Here is a 6,972-nt window from a genome sequence, read left to right as displayed (position 1 = left end):
AGATAATTTTCAGTGTTGAGAATTATTCTTATCAGCAACAACAATTTACCTCCCGTTATTGGTTTGGAAATTAAGGCGGAGCCACAAACTCAGCAAATTCAGCAAGTTCAAGGAAAACTCTAAAAGATGCTGACTTGAGCATTTTGAACACCCTGCTGGTTTACATGTACAGTACCAAAGCCAGAGGGCCGCTGCAGGGCAAATGATCAAACCATGTTTTATGTTAACAGGGAGACACTTTGCACTACCCACTCTAACCTCCCAGGTCGAAAACAGAATCTCTGAGACTCTTTTAGAATTAATCATATTGAGCTGGATTATGAGACGGTACACAGTTAAATTCTCAAACAGTTTATGATACATTTTTTATTAGAATTATCTGAGTTGCCAAGGGGACATTTCCCAGTGTGAGTGTGCATTGATGGACAAACTAAAATAGAAGACAGGCAGGCAACACACAACACTTAAAATGAGGGCAGTCATTTAATTGGTCTCATGTTAATCAGCTTCATTGCTTTTTTTTTTTTTAATTTTTAAGTACAGTTTACATTTTTAAGTATGTTTTTTGACAGAAAAGAAATGTAGGCTAACAACAGTAATTAGTGATTACAATTATAATCATATACAGATGTCTTTATAATGCTTCCTTTTGCACTCTCTCTGTTCATATGAGAGTTTTTACATTTCCTTCTCAGGTTTATGTCTTTTTCTCTACATACAAGCAAAATAGGGTGTAATCTAGACCCATCATCTGCAGTTTTACTTTCATTTAAGTACTATGCTGTCACATTTGTTGCAGAGTATAAACAAAAGTCAGGACAAACCGTGTGAGAATTGGGGGAAAAAAAAGGTGCCAAATCAGTAGCTGCAGCAGAGAGGAAGCTGCAGTTGTAGGAGGGCACGACTCTGAAAAGGTGACAGTCTGCACTCTGCTGACACGCTGGAGGAAATAAGGCCTCAGCTACATGATCTATTTTTTTCAGTTTTATAGAACAGGATCAAGTGCATAGAAAACAGAAAATAGTTAATAGTTAAACAGTTTCACTGCATTTTTATGCTTCATGCATCCAAGGATTCTGAAATATGAAAAAACAAAAAAGCTTATTATGAAAAACACTAAACCTAGTTATCAACTTTATATATTTGGTTTTGTAGGTATACATGTGACTGTCCAAGCATAAGAATGTTATTATCCAGAAAGTCATTCCTGCTTTATTCCATGATGAATCCCTTTGAGAAACGTTTTCAAGTTGATAAACATTTAGGAAAAGCCAGTCATGTACATCAACCTGTTCTGAGTTTACACTCACTAGTGCAGTTTAAGGTGTTTAAAGCCTATCACTTTGTGAACAGAACGAACAAACAAAAAAATAAAATCTAAATAAAATAAAATAGGAGGCAATGCAGTAAAGTTAAGGATGATGTCACGATTGGGTACATTTTTATGGATTTCAAAAGCCATGAGGTGTCTTTTTTTCGCAATTGCTTTTACTTTTGGGGAAATTCCACACTAAAAAGAGATGGGCAGGCTCCAGACCAGACTTTCTTACAAGAACTTTAACAACAATATGGCACCATAATAAGTGGCCTTAAAAATAAAAAGGCAGTTAGGACAATCAGTGTGTCTGATAAATTTCGCATGCACTGAAGAGTGGATATTTTGAATTTGTATTACTTTTTTATCATTTATTTAAATGTTTCTTTTTTCTTTAATTTCTTCTCTGTTTACATGTACCTCTGTCGTGTTCAGTTTATTTTATGTATGAACGTGTGTTGATTAAAGAAGAAAAAAAAGTTGCAAGGTAAATCTGCTGATTTTAATGCGCCACCCTGCCGGCCGGCACGCCCACTGACCTAAATCAAACACGCTCTAAAGGTCGCGAGGACCATAGGTGCGTGCTGGTTGAGCGAGCTATCAGCTGTGCATGTTCCAGCCGTCTACGTTCACTGCTATTTGTGTGCGACATATTTGCTGTTTTGACAGTAGTGACGGAGCACTCTTTCTGCTCTAAATTGCGGACGGGTTGTATTTTGCAGCGAAGTTTTGAAGACGAACGAGATGAAGTTAAACCTGCAGTAAACTGTGGAGGAGTTCGCGTGCATATGGCTGACAGCTAGCCGGTCACCCAAGTGAGTACGCTACAACAGCTGATTATTCAGTAACTCGTCAATGGGGAAAAAAATAATCATGTATGCTTACTTTGCTCTAATGTATCCCTGCTTAAAAAAACTGCTTGACCTGCTCGTTTGACCAGTTTAAAGGTATGTTTTCGCATAAGTTTTGATGGTTTCGCTGCTCATACCAGCTTGTTATTGTCACTGTTGCTGGTTTATCCATTGAAGTTCCAGTAAAATACAAATCAGATAAATGTCCTTGAGTACGGAGACATAATAGGGTCATGAGGGGAAATAATGAAAAGCTAAGGACATAAATCAGTCTTCTTTTAAGTGTTGTGCACCAAGGCACAGTTTGTCAGGCTGGTCAAACTAGCATGTCAAACCATTAAAGACCAGCAAGAACTGGGTCAAGACCATCATTTTCAGCAGGGATGTTTGTGTGCTGAAAGCTGCTGTGGAGTCTTTATGGACTATCCTCTGTATTTCACTGACTGTATATCTGCTGTTTGCATTGATGCATTGGTGATGGTTTGTTTTGCTCTAATTCTCTACCATGGTTATTTAATATTTGTAGCTTTTTAACGCTGGTTGCACCCGATGTGGTGTCAGTACCCCCATTTCTGTTGAGTTGTGTGTGAGATTGCTAAATGTTGTATAATATCCACAAGTGTGTTTTTATTAGTTAATAATCATTCACCTTAGAATGAGTTGTTTACATCTGCACAAGGAGCGGGTCTTCACCCATGGAGCCATGTTGTTCAGGAGTCCGGAAAGTACAAACTAAACATTAGCTCTGTTAAGGGCTGTTTGCACCTTTGCTTTTTGGTGTTGGCCAGTGTAGTTCTCATACATGCTTGCCACATGAAAGAGGTTTCAGTTCTGCAACCTCACCACTAGAAGCTACTAAATTCTGCACACTGGACCTTAAAGTCTTGTAAGAAGGTGGTTGTATGTTTATTATTGATTATTGCTTATATGCACACTCTGTGAAGTGGCTGAAACTTTGTCATACTGTCTCAGTAGTATATACATCATTGACTATTATAATAATGGACATTGCTCCTGTGACGTTACACATTTTGTAAACTCCTGTTTTTAGGCCTCAAGTTTGGCATTTTGGCCATCATCATTTTGGTTTTTTGGAGCCGGAGATGACCATATTTGGGCAGGAGGCTGGTGCTGTTTAAGTTAGGTTACCCAACCACCTCTTTTAAAAAGACTCAAAGTAAATTTAAGCTCTTTAACTGTTTTTTTTAAGTAAATGCTTACAGAAGTTATTTTGTTATTACTTAATTATGAGTTAAGAGTCCTTAACAACCTTTCCAGCATTGGAAAAATAGATCTCTGGCCTTTTCAGCAGTCTTTTCGACGTGAACTCCTGCATGTCAAGATTCAACACGAAAGACTGTCATTTTACTGCTAATAGAGAGCTGTGCAGAGTGGCAGATGCCCTTTTAATTCCCCATAGAGAGATTGAACTGGACTAGTCTAATTTGCTCCAAGGCTCACGGCCACCCTCTTGGAAATGGATGTGGATGAATTTCGAATCATCTTCCAATGCAATCTGGTCAGTATAATGAGTTCAGTTGGACCCCGTACTAGAGACATGATGCAGATATTATCCTGCCCTGTGCTGTCATTACGAGGGCAGCGAAGGAGACATTGGCTTTGTCACTCACTAAAATAGTCAGATCTGCAGGATCATTTGCAAATGGAGTGTATACAGCAGAATAGATTAGTGTACTGTGAGACTCGTGGATCCATATTCACATACAGTACAGACCCCCCTCTCTCTGTGAGTGGGAATACAGGTTGCACGATCCACCTGGCCTTTGTGAACTTCATCCAAGGACTTTTGTGTATCACAGAGAGGCTGCATGGCCTCTGAGGCTACACTCGGTCCCTGAGGTGCGCAGGCCTGCAAGAGAAAACTGTGGAAAATTCATCCTCTGTGAAGCTTTTATCCACATGGTCTGCTTCTCCTTGCCTCAGGCTCTGGCCAAACACCTCCTGTATGCTTGGATGGGGATGAGGACATGTAGGAACTATAGTTTCTCCTAAAGAATGCATGCTATTGCTATACATTCGACAACAGTATGCCAGGATGCGGACTTGTACAGATCTGTACCAGTGACTCTCAGAAGGAGAAATTTAGCATTAAATCAGGACCACACCTGTCTTTAAAGTAAGTAAAAAAAATACTTATCAGGGTTCAACATTCATTTTATTTTTCACTTGCCTGGTCGGGTCAGAAATGTAGTTGCCTGAAGTCAGTTATTTTTTTTGTAAAATAAGAAGTTATCAAATAAAATATTAATTGGAAGGCTACAGTGCATGTGCAACTTAGCAACTTAGCTACTTCCAATATCAGCTATGGAAAAAAACCAATGTGTTTAATTCTTTCTTACCACTTGCCTGCTTAGGCAAGTAAGTTCATACATTTACTAACCCTACGTGGCATTTTACTTACCGTGGCATTTGGGCAATCATAATGGTTGAGCCCTGCTGATTTTTTTGTTTTGTTTGATACTAACAAATATTAGTATATTTGTTAGTATCAAACAAAATGATATAAACCAAACCAAACCTCTAAAAAGGGTTCAAAAGCACATCGAGTCAGTTTTATTTATAAATCACAGATTAACTCAGAGGGCTATACAGGGCTTTACTTCCCAAAAACCACTTTAACTGGAAAAAAATGGTAGTTACCAAGCTTTAGAGCAGTTTTACTCTTTCTCCCTCATTGAGGTATTCTGGGTCTGGCCTCCGCCTCGATCACCACCGCTTGTGATATGTTTTGCTATCCACTATTGCTGGGTTTAAAGAGCATTAAGATGGCTAGTATTAGCTTAGGAAAACCATTGTGGGGATTCAGACATATTTGAGCCATCAGTCCCAGAGTCTGTTGTGCACCAAAATAGGCGACTAGCAGATGTGAGTGGTAAGTTTAGTTAGGATCATTTATTTTTATTGTTTGTAAGCTTCTGGGCTAACTGCCAGAAGCTGACACAGAGCTAGGTGGTTGTGAAACATACAGTGATATCTGCTACGATGTTTTTTTTTGGTAGAAAGCGGAAGGAAGCTCCAGGGTTTACATCCAAAAACTGCACGCTCTACCATGTTTGTTGTCAAAACTTTCACTATGCTAACTTTAACTCTGGTGTCTGCACTGACAAGTCCGCTCTGCGCTGGAGGTTTCAGGTTTCTCTGCTGGTGTTGTGCCGAAGTCTGTCTACCCGTTGATATAAGGTTTCAGTATTAGATGGTGATTGGCCTTCTTCATTAATAAGTTAGTGGATGGAAAGAAAATGAATCACCAGCTGTTTTCATAATCAATTTATGGTTTCAGTCATTTTTCAAGACAAAGTGTCAAACTTTTGCTTGTTCTAGTGTCTTATATGTGAGGATTTGCTGCTTTACTTTGTAATTCATGATGGCAAATGAAGAGTCTTTGGGTTTTGTGCTGTTGTTTGGTCAAAGGAAGCAATATAAACACATTGCTTTGGGCTTGGGGAAATTGTGATGAGCATTTTTCATAATTTTGACTTAGATGGCTAAATGACTAAATGATTAGTCATCAAAATAATTCTCAAATTAATAGATGATGAAAATAATCGTATAAATAACTTGCCCGGCACATGTTTGAATCTCAGATTCTGAGGAAATACACAGTGCCCACCGAGGTGAAAACACCTCTTTTGTGAAAAACCGTGTACCGATAAGAGTCAGTGTAGTCAAGGTCGGACATTTTAGGGGACATAAACAAGTAAATTAAGGGGTGGGGTGGGGTTAATGTTATAGCAACAACATAAATGTAATTTGGTCTTTATAGCCTTACCATTTCAGTTTTCTCGAATAATTAATCAAAGAAAAAACAATGTAAAATTAGCATTCTTGACCACATTTCCTTTAAACAAATTCTCAACCTTTCCCTCACAGACTCCATTAATGCATACTATTCATAAAGAACTCTATGAATATCAGTAAGTCTCAATGCGTTTTGCAGATTTTAGGCAAGAGTACAAAGTTTGGACTACATTATACTTGGATGTATCAGTAATCATGTTAATGACCACAGTCTCAGACATTATAACAACCCCATTAAAGCTGTCACAGCCTACTGCTGCACCCAAAGTTATGTGTAATGCATATTGTATTGCATTATATTTGTGAAAACATTTCATAAAACACTGTTTACCAACGTCTTTGAGGCTATTAGCCAGATTAGCTCGGAGAAAATTGATGCTTTAGGAGGTCCATTTGATGCACAGTGGTTGATGGATGATAGTTTAAGGCTTTTTAATGGTTAATAATGACAATATTTATATTCTTACCAAGCCAACTAAACACTAACCACTGTGTCAGTAGAGTCAGTGTTCTCAGTATAGAGGGCAGTGCCTTTTAAGATATTATTGTTGGAGTTGCAAGATTCTGTCCGAAGTTTAAAGTATATTACCCCAAATTAATTAAAATAATGTGGTAATTATATTATTATGGTCATATTGCCTGGGCTCTTTGCGAGTAAGTACTGTATCTGAAGCCAGACTGAACCACTAACAGCTCAGCAGCTGCACACTACAGAGCACTGATGTCTGTGGCTAATGTGGATTTAAGCATTCACTGCTGTCAGCAACAACCCCGAGATAGCCCATTTGTCTTAAAGTGAGCCCCTCCAGGCCCATTCAACATCTCCAAGTTAATAATCATAGACTGATGTACTTCATATTGCACGAAACACATTTGAACTTGATTATCCCATCATTTGATTGCGAGCGTTTACGGTGTAAATGTAAATGCGTTTTCGCTTTTTGAATAGCATGAATAAACAAAAAGCTGCCGGGCTGCTCAGGGGAT

This window comes from Plectropomus leopardus, chromosome 18, assembly GCF_026936395.1.
Source record: "Plectropomus leopardus strain MGB_pleo_1.0 chromosome 18, ASM2693639v1, whole genome shotgun sequence".
Classification (NCBI taxonomy): domain Eukaryota; kingdom Metazoa; phylum Chordata; class Actinopteri; order Perciformes; family Serranidae; genus Plectropomus; species Plectropomus leopardus.
This window is presented reverse-complemented; position numbering follows the sequence as displayed.